Source organism: Haliotis rubra, unplaced genomic scaffold (genome assembly GCF_003918875.1).
Source record: "Haliotis rubra isolate DU_JTF1 unplaced genomic scaffold, ASM391887v1 Scf187, whole genome shotgun sequence".
Taxonomy (NCBI): domain Eukaryota; kingdom Metazoa; phylum Mollusca; class Gastropoda; order Lepetellida; family Haliotidae; genus Haliotis; species Haliotis rubra.
The window spans coordinates 119,097-135,715 of NW_025765858.1; the positions used below are offsets into that span (position 1 = coordinate 119,097).

The 16,619-nt window shown below is 37.6% G+C and overlaps 1 long non-coding RNA gene across 1 annotated transcript; it reads left to right on the forward strand.

Annotated features, from left to right (window-relative positions):
- The first annotated feature begins 1,677 nt into the window (after positions 1-1,677).
- LOC124274014 lies at positions 1,678-16,508 on the forward strand. The gene is made up of 3 exons (XR_006897811.1): positions 1,678-1,690; positions 8,265-8,275; positions 16,408-16,508. It is a non-coding gene; the product is annotated as an uncharacterized LOC124274014 (long non-coding RNA).
- Positions 16,509-16,619: the final 111 nt, after the last annotated feature.

The window sequence follows — 16,619 nt, forward strand, 5'->3', positions numbered from 1 at the left end:
ATACATACGTTTACATACATACATACATACATACATACATACATACATCCATACATACATACATGATCCATACATACATACATACATACATACATACATACATACATACATACATACATACATACATACATACATACATACATACATACATACATACATACGTGGTACCCATTCACAGGTGGGTGGACTGGGACACATAGGCACAGTACTTCGTCCAAGTTCACTGCACGTTGCCGTACCCGCAACTAGGTGTTTGCACGTGTTCATGTGGCCACCATCTGGTCATATACCAAGGAATTCGTGGTTTATTTAAGAGCACAGGGTTGTGTACTGTACACTAGGGGTTGTGACAACATTTAAAGAGTCTGCACACAATGTTGACTCCAAGGTTTTACACCCGGTCACAGGTGGGATCGATCCTGTCACCTCAAACTCGCTGGGCCACTAGCCTGGCGCCTTAGCCAGCTCGACCTCCACATCAAGCTGATCTGGATTATGAGTGAGTGAGTTTGGTTTTACGCCGCTCTCAGCAATATTCCAGCCATATCGGTGGTCTGTAAATAATCAAGTCTGGGCCAGATAATCCAGAGATCAACAGCATAAGCATCGATCTACGCAATTGGGATACGATGACATGTGTCAACCAAGTCAGCGAGCCTGACCACCCGATCCCGTTAGTCGCCCTCTTACGACAAGCATGGGTTACTGAAGATCAGTTCTAACTCGCATCTTCACGGTTGACCTGGTTTAGGAGTATGCAAAAGTACTTCTGTATCACTCCAGGGCATACATTTCACATGGAAATGGCAATTCGGGTGGGAGATCGCAGAACAAATTACAGACAGGCTAAAGAGTCTTCGCAGCACGATCGTCAGCTGTAATAGATGTCATGAATGGCGCATATAGTGAAAGAGCTATATGGAACTTATGTAAAAAGCGAGCGAGTGAGTATGTTTTACGCCGCTTTAGCTATATTCCAGCAATACCACGGTGGGGGACACCAGAAATGGGCTCCACACATTGTACCCTTTGTGGGGAATAGAACACGGGTCTTCAGCGTGACAAGAGGACGCTTTAAGCGTTAAGGAATAGTGCCTTTATCATTCCCATCCTCTCCCCATTAACGCTCTGTTGTCAAAGCCAGGAAGAGTTGCATGCCGAAAGGCCGTAAACCACGGCTTTCGAATTCAGAACTTTACAAAAAGTAGGCTTATATAAAATATTGTCCCACTCTTGAAAACGAATTAATATTCAAGCAAATTGTGGTTATGTGTGGTCCTGTGCGTAGTGCTTAGGTCACAAATCAGTTGAAGTTAAGCAACGTTGAACGCGGAGATTCCTTGGGTTGTGATTCCGTGTTCGGCAGCTTGACTCCTGGGAGTTTATAAAACTTCAGTACTGCCCCACAACGAAGCACATGTGATACATGTGGTCTCACCTTAGGCAAGTGAGTTTGTTCAAAGTTGCCTCGGTTCACCCAGCAGAAAATGGGTACCCGCTGGGATAAGTCATGTGACTATTAAACTTCTAGCGCCTCACAGGCAGTTTGGGTTATCCGGGGTAGTGATAATCAGATTGTGATTTCAGATTCACAAAGTGAATGGAGTTTAGCGCATCATAAATGCCTTTATAATGTTTTAAAGATTAAATGTGAAAATGCAGCAGCGAGGGTACGGGAGATTCTGGCACAGTCAGGCTGGTAAGGCTCATCATCAGCTCAGGGCCCTTGTCCCCTCTACACGCTGCCCAGACAGCGAACCTGACCTCCCAGGAAACGCTGCCCAGTCGAACCCACCAAGACCTTTCGGGAGAAACACTGCAGCCTTCTGTATTACCCAGAGTGTCAGAAGGGCACCGAGTTAATATTATTATTATTTTATATGTGGACTTGTTTACCTTTAGGTGTAGGCTGGAATGCATGGGTATGAAAGTGTGAAAGAATGATTATTTATTTATTTATGTATTTATGTCCTGTAGGACATATGATAATGTAATGGTAAGAAAAAGATTATGTATTATGTCTACAGGAATAAAATGATAGAATATATATGTGTGTGTATGTGTGTGTGTGTATGTGTGTGTCTGTGTGTGATTAAATAACTTATCATATGTTTGCGGGACAGACTACTTGTTACAGCACAAAGGTACTGTGAGATATCTTTCCGCCTCAGTGCCACGTGGGGCCTTTGTTGTACGTCATGGTGCCTAAACCCATAAACCGACATATTGTACAAGATCAATAAAACATAATGATCATCTTTCGTGGTTTCTTATCCATCAATAACAGGCGCGTATAGATTTGATGATTTTATTGCTTTCATTGCTTAGTTATTACGGAGCAATAAGATGCGTGACACGTGCACTCTTTTATGGTTCCAAATACGTGTCATAAATACAAGCACAACGCCATTTGGCTGGCTTTATTTGAGAGAGATATGTTGTATCTGAAGCTGAGGACAAGAAGGAGGAAACTAGCATGGAGCGTGTTCCTTTCTGTCATATCATTGATGCTGTTTTTTAATTACCGTGGACAAACATCAAGTGTTTTTAGAAAACATGACACCATGGCTAACCTTCGTGGAGATGCAGTGTCGTCAAGGTTGTTATCTGTACCTGACATGCCCGACGTGACACTCGTGAAAACCCTGTTCAACTTGACTCGTCCAGGGGACAAGGGACAACCTGTTCTCATAGACAAACAGAAGTTACCCGCAGAGGAAAGACTGAAATATGACTTGAGCGAAAAAGAGAATGGCTTCCGGGAATACGTGAGTAATCTCATTCCTCTCCGGAGACGAACGCCTTTTCCTAAACCCGACGAGTGCCAAAATAAAATGTATAATATTCCAGCACTACCTCAGACAAGCGTTGTTATCATATTCATGAACGAGACGTGGTCAACGTTGCTCAGGACTGTTCACAGCGTCCTTGACAACACACCTCCAAGTCTATTGAAGGAGGTGCTCCTCGTCGATGATGCTTCAGAGAGGGAACACCTCAAAAGCCCCCTGGAGGAATACTTGGCTGGCTTTCCTAAAGTCAGACTTATAAGGAGCAAAACTAGAATCGGGCTCATGAAGGCAAGGGTAATTGGATTTGATGCTGCGGCTTCGTCTACTGTGACGTTTCTAGATAGTCATTGTGAATGTTTCCAGAGATGGCTGGAACCTCTTCTGGCAAGGGTTGCCACCGATCCCAAGATAGTGGCTGTTCCGGTCACAGAGACAATAAACAGTGAAAATTTCGGAATTGAAAACTCAAATCCTATACACGTAACCATACTGACTTTCCCGTTGTTATCGTATGGACTGGGCATACGTTCCTAAGAGAGAAAAACAGCGAGTTAAGTCACTGATTGATCCAATTCACACACCTGCAATGGCGGGTGGGATGTTTACGATAAGCAAATCGTGGTTTGAAAGACTTGGAAAGTACGACCCGGAACTTTTGATATGGGGTGGGGAGAACACAGAGCTGAGCTTGAAAGTATGGATGTGTGGAGGTCGTATTGAACTGATACCTTGTTCCCATGTCGGGCATGTGTTTCGTACTCATTCAAATTATCATTATGGGAATGTGAAGAGTTACTACTCTTATCACCGTAACACAGGGCGAGTTGGTAATGTATGGCTGGACGATTATAGGAAATTCACCATGAACTCCGACGGTCAGTTGGTTGATATAGGAGACGTTTCTGAAAGAAAGAGACTTCGGGAGGATTTGGATTGCAAGTCATTTCGATGGTACTTGAACAACGTCCATCCAGAACTGTACATCGTGGGCGATGGAGTGTACAACGGCGACATACGTTCCGCCTTACAACCGTCAATGTGTGTGGATGCCAGAGACTATTCTTATGATGTGGCGCTGGAGATGCTGCCTTGTCATGACAACGGAGAAGGCCAGGTCTGGGACATGAGTGAGCTGGGAGAGATACGGCACAGCATCCACTGCATGGATTCTGGATATTCGAAGGAGGTCCAACTGGCTCGATGTCACGGGGAAGGTGGCCATCAGGCCTGGAAATATGACGGACGGTCCATCCACACAGAATTTGGGGACTGTATTGCAATAGAAGGGCACGTCCTTGTCCGGCAGGCATGTGATGGAAGCTTAAGTCAACAGTGGACATGGCATAAAAACAGGAACAAAGAAATTTGACGACACACATATGACATCAAGAAAGAGCACTATAGCTATAATGATTTGGTTCACTTAGTTTGTTGGTGTTTTTTAACACCGTATTCAGCAATATTCCAGCTGTATGGTTGCGGCGGTATGTGAATAATCGAGTCTGGACCAGACAATCCAGTGATCAACAGCATGAGCATTGGGATACGATGGCATGTGTCAACCAAGTCAGCGAACCTGACCACCCGATCCCGTTTGTCGCCTCTTACGACAAGCATGGGATACTGAAGACCAATTCTAACCCTGATTGTCACGGGTAAAGCTATAATGAATATTGACTGGTCTTAAGCCCGTGAAAGCAATACAGTATTACACAGAACATTGGGCAGATCAAAGTTTATGTCTTTCCTATAATCCTGATTCTAAGATTAACCTTGTGTAATAAAGTCAACCTACAACATGAAAATTGATACAGGGCAAGCTGTCATGCTGTTCCTTAAAACATTGTCTGCATCCCTACGTTGATATACGTTTGTACGATATACATTCTATTCATACTGACATCAAAATATACTACTGAAATAAAGTAACTGTGCATTATTTGATATTATGCCATTTTTTAATCAAAAGGATAATGGCATAATTTGTGGTGTTTTCTAATCATTGTTTTACTGTTGACAGGATAAGATCGAAATCTGTATGATTTGACACGAGGCATCGTGACACACCCTTGAAGGGATGTGGTGTCAAAGTCAGTTCACAAATTCACTATCGTGTGTGTGTCTACCACTGGCGTTGATGCAGGCTTGACAGTGACAACGCTTAGACGACACTAAAGGGTTGAAGAAAGCTTGAGGAATGTTGTTCCACGTCTGAACCAATTCTTGTCCCATTTCAGTTAATGCAAATGGTTCATTCTGGGTTTGACGTAAACACCTCTTCATTCCATCCCAAGCGTGCTCGTTAAGGGACAGGTCCAAAGAAACAGCTGGCCAGGGAAGTACCGTAACGTTCTGTTGTCTCAGGAAATCTGTCACAGCACGAGCGATATGCGGACGGGTATTATCTTGCTGAAGCGTGAAATTACTTCTCTGTTCTTGAAAGAACAGCTGCACATGAGGAGCAAATACTTTCATCCATGTATCACAGATCTGCCAGACTGCCATTGACAATGACAAGTTGTGTCCAAGCATGAGATGTGATGCCTCCCCAATACCATAACGCTTCGCCACCAAACTGTCGACGTTTTGAATAACGCACACGTCAGCACACCGTTCACCTCGCCGTCTATGCCCAGTCTCGACTCCTCGGTGAATATAACACCATCCCAATCTTTTCTCCTGTACCGTAGATGCTGTCCGCACCAGGCAAGACGTGCCTGTCAGTGACGTTGGAGCAAAACCTTCCCCTCAGTCGGTTCCGTACAGTTCTGGAACTGATTGGACGTAAGGCAGCAATGGTCCGAGCAGTCAACATGGCAGTCTAGAATCGATTCCTTTGAGGGGTTAGCCGAAAGTGGTTGTCTTGCGCGTGGGCGGCCGGTCAGAGGCAAACCTCTCGTGTTCCAATTATGTTGAAAACGTCGCCACAGAGACGAGATCGTGTTTCGATGGACACCAAAATGGCTGGCCACTTCATTAGGGCCATTTCAGTCTCCTGCATACCCACGGCGCGGAGACGCTGATTTTCTGACGCATGACGTACCCGCAGTTTAGGTTGAAATTAACGTGTTGTCCACGACATTCAGGGGCTAGAGAATAATCAATCGTTCTTCAATTTTATATATCAGGTGTGTTAACTTCAGGTTTCGAAAAGCATGCAAAAAGTGAGTAAGTTCAGTGTGCATAAAATGCACGCGATACATGACATCAAATTTCATGCAAAATTCTTTGCTACATGTTTATTTAGGGTTATTTTAACTTTTCAAAATAACTTTTATTTATGCAATTTTATGTTATGACAGTTACTTTTTCCGTTAGTAACAAAAAATGAACGTGACGTGAATCGACGGCTTGTTGGACGTGATCACTTGACGTGAAAAGGTGTTTCTTAGCTGGGAAAGAACAACAGAGGTCGTATAGTGTTGGTGATGTATGTTGCTAAATGCCCTTTGTCGTTATCTAATGAACACGTCACAATCTAATTCTGGACACCCAAAAGTCCAGAAACTCTCCGCACTGTGGCCACTTTCTGACAAGGGATTTGACAAAATTAAACATGCAGTTGTCATGAATATGTGATAAGGATGAAAAAAGGAAAAATATTTCCTTTTCGAAAATTCAAAATGTAAACTCGCTTGTCCATGTTTCATGTTTTTGAGGTTATAAATGAATGAATGTATGTTTATAAAAATGTTTCCGAAAACTCCATATTTATATTCGCTCGAACAGTGGCCTATGGGCGAGAATATTTAGTTTCGCTCAGAATTCATGTTTTGGAGGTTGTAAATAAATCAAAGTATGTTTATAAGTATCATGACACAAACTTCTACTAACTTTGACTTAATTCGGCTAATTTAGAGTGATATTAAACATGACATTGCGTAAACGTAAAAATCACATATCTAGCCTAAGTTGTGTTATACCTAAACATCACTTTAAAGAGTCTCAAAGCGATTTCTTTGCTTAAAGTAAAGTTCTCTTTCCACATTCCCAGCCTAGTCTTTATTTCACAAGTGTTCGGTCACTCTTGGCCAGGGCTTTCAAAAAATAACTTCAACTTCAGAGATCTGTCTTGTTAGTATTAATAGAATACCTAAATACCCCCCTACAGAGTCTCAAAGCGTAGTATTATAAGTGCGCATGTTGCTGTAAGTAAAGCTCTGTGTTCAGCCTGACTTGGCCCTGTACAACTCCAATATGTAAAATCAAGACAATATGTAAAAACTAACGCAATATGTAAAAACAACGCAAAACGTAAAAAATAACGCAATATGTAAAATATTAACGCAATATGTAAAAGATGTCTTTAAAATCCAGTTTTAGGTTTGAATATTAGGGGTGGCAATCGAATCCTTTTTTTTCACAAATTTGGCAAAAATTGACTTTATTTACAAAAACTAAGATATCGCAATGTTTCTTAAAAAATAAACTGCATATTACATTTTTTTTTACAAAATTTTACCTCGTTCAGTATACATATAAGTATAGTCGATAAACATATAATTTACTTGTTTATAGAAATATTTTAATGGATCTTATAGTCTATTTTCGAAAGTTTTAAAGGAAAAGGTTTATTCTTCAAACTTGTTTTCATAAATGGTATTTTGGGTTATATTCATTATGTCTTATACAAGAAGGTTTGACCTTTCCTTCAAACTGTCCATTCCGTTGTTGATAATCTGTGATTACCGAATTGGGTTTAGAAAACCACTTATTGATCCTTCTTAATTTGGTTTGAAATAACATGCATGTTGTAGTAATGTCTCCAATTTTAATTCATTGTGTATGGGGGTTGGAATAAATTGCAATTGGTACTTGGCATCGAGATGGTAGCTCTGACCATTGGACTTCGGACCTAGCAACTGACCTAGGAGAGAGCGCCAATAGTTCTGATTTGACTATGTACATGAAACAACGATGGGCGGTTTAAGGGAACACTAGAATAGTTCCTAGATGCGGGCGTCTTGAACCGCCATAACTTCAAGTAAAGCAACTGAGAATATGAAAGAAGCTATTCAAATGTGTACATTTATTAAATGACTCTCTCTCTCTCTCTCGATTTCATTGACAGCAATATTACCTGTGACTTGATTGAAGGTAATCAGATATGATTGGAATGGAAATACCCGCATCACTGCGATATATCTTGCATGTCCATTATACATAAAAATGCAAGATGGATTTACCATTTCTAAATCAAAGATATTTGTGTCCAGCGACACATTTATACTTAAACAGTAATTTTCTTTTTTTGGAGTAATATAATATTTGTAAATACATCATCATAAATATGATATTTTCTCTAAAATTCATTAAAAGTGTTTCTGAAAAACAATTCCCAAGTCTCCCGTAATTCCTATGAGATGGCTCAAACCTTTTATCAGGATTTGTTGCATTTCATTTGTGTATTTTGAGGTGAGATTAAAAAACACACTACCAGGAAAAGTAACTAATACATTAATTCCATAAAAGAAACTGTTTTGGTATTAATTCACCACTAAATAGGACAAATTTGAAAGCAAAACTGGTTTCTCAACACAAACAATGAAAAGAGAAAGAAAAAAATACAAAAAACTTATACATGTATCTGCATAATTCCAAGTTGAACCTTGGTTACCGTGCCCAATGCGGAGGGTAATTTTATGTCCCCAACTTTGCGCTACATGTGCGTTGGGGGATACAAGGGTAAAACCTCCTTGAATAGGACATAATGAATAGAACCCACCTTATGATATCAAATATCGCTATACATGTACATTACACAATTATCGGTTTTACTTTGATGTTAAACGGCCCGAACGATCAGATATCTATTAAGTTAGAAATGAGGTTAATTTTGTCAGAAATATTGCAATAGCTTAGTTATTTTAAAAAACAATCAAGTAAAGTTTCTAAAAAAATGAATTTCAGTCGACAAAACAATATACAATGTACAACAATAAAGCTGTATTTTACAGATTCCGTTAATCTTTTACAAATTGCATTATTTTTTGTTTACATTTTGCGTTGGGTGTTTACACATTGCGTTAAAGACATTTTTTAAAATTTAGCTTTAATTTTTTACATACTTCGTTAGTTTTTACATATTGTCTTGATTTTACATATTGGGGTTGTACAGACCCGGTCTAATTAAATCAAGTCAAAGCAAGTTTATTCTCATGAGTCATATACATGACATAGAGTAAAACAAATATACATTAAAAACAACAATGAAACATACATATAAACTTGCCCCATTTCACAAAAAGAGCAAGTTTAACAAGTATTGGTTTGTATGTGATAGTATAAGAGCAATGTATTTATCAACAGTGGGATGTTTACAATAATATGCAGGGAGATATTTGTTTCGTAGCCAGTTAATTACACCTGTTCCATTATGACTATGCCTGGTGCAAAAAACAAGTAATCATCTGAAGCTCTATTTATCTTCTAATATGTTTAATGCCATAAGCAAAGCACTAAACAATAACTCATTAAGTCATAAAGTCACTTTTTGGGCGAGTCCATTAGGGCATAGGGTACATAATAAGGATGTGTATTTCTACAGTAGTCAATCTGGGATGTAGTCATACTAGCGCATTGTTTTGAATAGATTCAACGGCTTTTGTATTTTCAAAATATTTAATGATTACTCCCTTTCCTTTGAAATTACTGAAATTTCCCGGTTACTTGCTTCCGGTGATGATGGCATGACATGGCGCAACATGGCAACATGACGCAGAGATGTTTTCGTTGCTATTGCTTGATATTCAGCTCGGAGAGAATCACTCTTCAGGTGAATGTTTTCATGAAACGTAGAGGGAATTTTGTCAAGAATCAGGATAGTTATTACATAGATATATGTTTTTTGCAAACAAAAACAAATGAATTTTGAAATTAAGTTTAACTTGCCAGTCGGTCAAATTGTTTCGCCCATTGTGGACTGACTGGCTTTTGAGTAAAAATAAATATTATCGCCCTTGGACGAGATATTTTTACATAGCTCTTAATTAGCCGAATTAAGTCAAATGATTTATGATACATTTCAGACCTCAAAAACATTGAAAAAACGTGTATTTTGAGCAAAAGAAAATATTCTCGCTCATGGGTCAAATGTTTTTATGCCCAAGGGCGAGATTACTTTGATAAAGCTCTAAATTACTTGATATAAGTCCAAATGATTTTTTGGTCATGGTACTTATAAACGTATTTTCATTCCTTTACAACCCTCCAAAACATTGCATAACGTGAATTTTGAGCAAAAGTAAATAATCTTTAATAACACTCTAAATTAGTGAAATTAAGTTCAAATGATTTGACGTTTTGTGTCATGATACTTATAAACATATATTCATTCATTTATAACCTCAAAAACTTGAAACATAGGCGAGCGACTTTAAATTTTGAGCTTTCGAAAAATAAATATTTTTCATTTTTTCATGCTTTGGATATATTCATGACAACTGTATGTTTAATTTTGTCAAATACCTTGTTAGAAAGTGGCCACAGTGCGGAGAGTTTCTGGACTTTTGAGTGTCCATAATGAAATTGTGAGGTGTTCTTGTAAGATTTGTGCAGCGATCTACTTCTGGGAACTACCCCCCCCCCCCCTAACTTGTTGTTTTCAGGAGATAACCATCATTTAAATAAAATCCATGTTAAATCATTCAAAGGTGAAGCCTAATTTTATTCTTTTATTGCATCAAGATAATTCTGATAGTAAAATAAAAAATTCTGCTAGAAATTTTTTTGGAGGAAAACATTTCCGCCAGAATTTTCTGAAATGAATTTTCAAGGCCAATTTGTGAGCTTATGAACTTGTGAACACACTTGCACCTGAACTGTTTGGGTTCATCTCCTTGAGATCGTTACAATGATATAAAATATGTCTTTGTAGCTCGCTTCCTTCTGTGTGTCAAGTTGGGACTTGCTGGCCATTCCTAAGTTGTCCCACCCGGCCTTACATCAAATACCTGCCTCAGAGATTATCCACAATGCTTAATACTATCATGCGGTGGGGATAGTTGCGGGATTCGAAGGTGTATGGAGCTTTGCCCATATCAACTTTACCCACCACAATTTTTATAGGGGAGGAATGTTTCCCACAATAATAATGTTTTCCCACCATAATAATGCAACATTATATGAAATAAGTATGTATTACTGTTTTGAACTGCACAAAAAAACAGCATGTAATATAGCACATTTAAAGAGTAATAAGCACTTTAACAGTTTTAGTTCATTTGTCATGTGTAAATTGCACTCTAAATAGCAAATTATCTATTTGTGTTCAGTATAACAATACAATTAATGTTTGATCTCTTTCAAAACTATATATCCTGAGCAATGTGAGTATTAAGATGATTATTAATTGTAATTAGAAAAAGAAATATAAAGCAGCATAGAAGCTTTGGTAAAGTTAAATTAATGTTTGATCCCTTTTAAAACGGTATATATCCTATGAATTCTATTTTAAGTTTTCTATTTTAAGCAAATACGCCCCTTATCCCGGGGTCTGCATTCACACCTTGTGCAGACACCTCCTCTCCTTTCTCTATTTCCAGTACCCCGTGTTGAATTCTCCATCATAACGGATAAATATTTCAATGTAAACACTGTTAAGGATCTTTTTAATACTGTTCATTTTCATTTAATTCTTGGTTTTTTTAAAAGAAATTGATTTTATTAATGAATTTTTATTAATATGTTCTGTAGATAGATGTATTTTTATGATTAGTAGTTTAGATTAGTAACTTAGATTGTCAGTAGCTGTACCCCCGAAGGGGGTGAAAGTACTGTTTCATTATTGTCCTCCTGAGAGGGTACGTAAGTCCCAAAACATTCAAAGTAAATTTAAACCTACTACCATTTTAATCGTAGAATATATGTTAGTTTAATTTGTGGCTAGATTATCTAACATTGCTAATAGCTGAAGGGATGGTGTAAATCCAGCTAGGGTCCATGCAGGAAGCAAATGTACTGTAAGTCCCCATGGTCCCTAGTATGGTGATCTACCTTCAGTTGTTGGCAATCTATAGCCTGTTTTTACCTTGTATTGTCATCTATAGTTCAACTGTTTCATTATTGTCCTCCTGAGAGGGTACGTAAGTCCCAAAACATTCAAAGTAAATTTAAACCTACTACCATTTTAATCGTAGAATATATGTTAGTTTAATTTGTGGCTAGATTATCTATCATTGCTAATAGCTGAAGGGATGGTGTAAATCCAGCTAAGGTCCATGCAGGAAGCAAATGTACTGTTAGTCCCCATGGTCCCTAGTATGGTGATCTACCTTCAGTTGTTGGCAATCTATAGCCTGTTTTTATTGTCATCTATAGTTCAACTGTTTTTGATTTAATTACTAGTCTTAAATTCACATCTGTGATAATCTAGTTATTTTACTGTCCTTCGTAGACAGGTTTTTACAGGCTACCATTAATTACTATGTAACAAATTAATTGTTCTCGTCACGATATGGCTGACATATTGCCGATGTGACGATAAATTTTAACTCATTCATTCACTCCCCTACCCCGTGGATAACTGGGTAAAGGAATGCCATTTAAGCTTACACAAGCACATCGTACACACAATGTACAGTGAAAGCACACGTATGCTCACACATGTGTTATAGTAACGCATTATCGTACCCTTTCCGCATTCAATATAATCAAACAGTTATTAAATATCGTAAATACTTGTTAATTAGCTTACATCGCAAACATAATACTATTTTAACCATGGTTAAATGAAGTGAATAGGATGTAGGTGTTTGACATTTCACCAATAACAAGAGCAATTTGTAGGATACCCGTCTTAATTTTACTCATTAAATGTGGAAACCATTATTTCTGCGGAACAACAACCCGCAATAGCTGCACGACTGCTGATGCGCCGTTAAACAATAATCAATCTGCCACTCCTTAGAAAAAGTTGTGTTGAATTTATACAGAACAAACTTAAATATGTTATAATTCCACGTAATGTCTTTTTGCAGTGTATCCGTGATACAAGATTTGATTTATGTTGTGTTAGGCAGTGCGAAATAATGTCTTCAATGACCATATGCAATTTCATTGGCAACTACTAAAGTTTTGCTGACATATGACTTGGTAACATATGTTTGTGAAAACGCAAGCAAAGTGTGCCTCACCACAGGAGTAGTAATGTTTAAGTCCTCACAGAGCCCGTTTGCACAGCAAAAATAACAAGGTTTCCAGATTTCCGGAAACCTACATGAAACTGGGTAACACCAGAATCATGTAGGTTTCCGCTCACGGAAACTATGATTGTTTGTTTCCGGCAGTTTCCTGTTGCTGAAACTAACACGGTTAGTTTCAGCGACTGAAAACTGTCGGAAACAAACAAGGTTAGTTTCCAGAAATGGAAACTGACAGTAAAGTACCATTGTTAGTTTCCATTGCATAAAGTAACTGGAAACCATCATTGATGGTTTCTATTAGTGAGAACTTGAATGAAATGATCGTAGAAAAATAAATTTGACTCCACATGCATATATCCAGAAACCTACATTAACCTACGTTAAACTGCCTATGTATTATATAGGTTTCAGTTTCGTGATGTCAGTGTTTCTGTACATCAGAATTCAAATAAAAGATGTTGTCACATGAAATAAAATTAATTTCAGGAAAACGGAAACCTAATTGAAAGAATATGGAAACTGAAGATTCTTTACGTTTTGTTTGGTAAACTTAAGGAAAAACTTAAATTTATAAGAGATTTGATGGTACATGTAAAAGCTATTTAAGAAGTGTAAATCAAATATAGTTTGCAACGACCACAAAAGTAGCGGGTGATTTGGCCTATTTTCAGTGTACCATGGTTTCCCTTTTGGTTTTCGATTTTATTCGTTTGATTAGTTTGTCACCGATACCTGTGGTGAGACAGATTTTGTTCGCGTTTTCGCAAACATCTGTTACCTTGGCTATTTCACAGCAAGTCATATGTCTGCAAATTTGGTAGTTGCGAATGAGATTACATGGTAATTGAAGACGGCGGTGTTTACCCACAGTTATCTAGAATATCTATGATAAACTTTAGCCAAGATATATATGCAACATCTCTGTAAGAATGTAAAAGGGACGCAATACTTGTACAAAACTCTAATTTCAGGTCTATGTTAAAAAAATCAACATGGATCGAAATGGGAACTAAACATTTTATATTACGACATTATATCTCATGATTGGCCACTTTACAATACTACTCCCTTTAGATGTACGAAAGATACTAGATTACAATGGTTCCAATACAGACTTTTACACCATATCTTGCCAACAAACATTTTTTTTAGAAAAGATATAAAGGATATAAAGACAGTAGTAATTGCAAGTCAAAAGGGCCATAGGTAAAAAGGGAACATGCAAACTAATATATATTTTATTATATTAATATTTGTTATTATTTGTATCAATATGTAAATAGTAACAAAAGTAATAATTTATAATGTGACCGTCATACACTCGACAGTTGATATTTGATTAAATATTTATGTAATCATTACACAAACAGTTGTATGGTTGACTATACTCATAACATAAACACGTTTATAACCACTACTATTCTGGTTCCAGTGCGTTTCCGTTACGCAGATTCCTATGACGTTCCATTGGGTTTCACTTATCCTCTACTTTCAGATGGTTTCATTTATTTACATAGTTCAATTATGTTTCCCTTTGATTTTCGTTTCTATTAATCACATTAACCATGTTCCATAAGTTTCAGTAAATCAGAATCTGTATGGCTTCATTGTCTTCAATTATTAGTTTTCAGTGATTACCATATTAAATTATGGTTATTCAACTATATTAACTGTAGTTGAAATGAGTGTATTATATATTTGAATGTATTATGTCATATATTATATTCATAATACATTCAAATATAAAATAAACTCATTTCAACTACAGTCACCTCAACACCACTTGGACATAGAAATAAATAAATACAAAATCAGTAAATCAGTTAATTTCTCTTTATTCATCATAAACATATCATGTCTATGTTTCAATGTTACAATTAAACATTGTCACAAATCACAAAATCCCATCAGTTGATTCTCCTTATTCAGAGAGGAATGCACACTAAAAACACACACAAACCACTTGTGTGTCAGAGAGAGAGAGAGAAGGAGAGCGAGAGAGAGCGAGAGAGAGAGAGAGAGAGAGAGAGAGGAGAGAGAGAGAGAGAGAGAGAGAGAGAGAGAGAGAGAGAGAGAGAGAGAGAGAGAGAGCGAGGCGAGAGCGAGAGCGAGAGCGAGAGAGAGAGCGAGAGATAGAGAGAGAGAGATTGAATTTTGAAAGAAAAAATATTTTCTATTAGGTCCCATCTGTTATTGAACTGTCCAGCTGCTTACCATGTGTGTTACCTAGACGACCAGGTGTACATCTGGGGTTCCTACCTGGAGAGAAGGTTTCTGAAATCAATAACACACTGCGCCATCCGGCATAGACAATATATATGTCATTTGAGAGAGAGAGAGACAGAGTGAGAGAATGAGAGAGAGAGAGAATAAATATTATGGAGGGGTTGGCATTTTTTTAATATGAGGGACATTAATTTCATTTTAATCTTAGTCTTAGAAACAACAAATTTAGTTGTTTTTTCCTAAACAGGGTGAATACAGGAGATAATTGAATGTACATTTAGACATTCCATCCTATCCCTAACTAACATGAATCATATTCTCAATGACCAGGGTGGAACACCTTTAGGTGGTTGGAAAGCATATTGTTGGATGGTGTCGCAAGTTCTTCATGTTTGCCTCTGGAGCGCCAGACACCACTGGCGATGTCAATTCTGGGGGTAGGACTGCAGCCACCTTCTGTGTTCTTTTCTCTGTCCAGTTAATAGTAGCTAGATTCTTTAGGCGCTGTTGGCGTTTCTGGGAGGAAAAATGAAATTCTTGCATTGCGAAAGTTATGTCCAACATTTATTCTTGAGAGCCGCACTTGTTCTAATTAGATAATGGCACATGGTTTAAACATATTTATTTCTGATACATTGTTCAGAAACTGGATCGGCAAACAAGCAAAACGCTTATATTAATGCCTCTCCAGACAAAACAACATTTATGCGACTTACATTTCATAACAATATTTCAAAAATACATGGTATCATAAATAACAATAAGCATACAATATACATGAATATGAACATCCACAGCCACAAATACTTTTAGTTCTGCAAAGGGACAGATGAAAACTTAAGACAGATTAAATCTTTTTGAACTGGTAATAAAGGTATGTACAGAATTGATAATATCATGATTTATAGATGTAGGTAATTCTAAGTTACCATACAGAGCGTCATTTATGTTATATCCATGTTTGAAATAAAATAAATCGTTTCTTATGGCATCATAATTGGGACATATAAAAAGATAATGAAGGGTGACCTCGAAGGCGGCACCACAAATACATGATGGGTTATCGGATATAAATCTACTTACTTTATGGGCATTTAAATCGCTGCATTCTAATCGGAGTCTACAGTGGATTATTTGACAGAACCTGTTTCCAATGTTGATATCAAATCCGAATGAAGTATTACAATATGGTGTAATCTTGTTTTTAAATTCACTTGGTGACTGTATAAGTCTGAGTTCTATTTAAGTAATCTGGTGTTTTGTTATGTATCATTTTATGGAATAGGGTCAGTTTCTCAATGCGCCTTCTTTCTGCTAGAGGTAAAAGATCAGTTTCTGAATATAATTTATTATGACTTGTTCCCCTTGTAGCCCCACATCTTAGTGCATCAAGCTGCAATTTTTCAAGCATTGATGCCTGGCTAACTGTACAGTTATCCCATACACAACTACAATTATC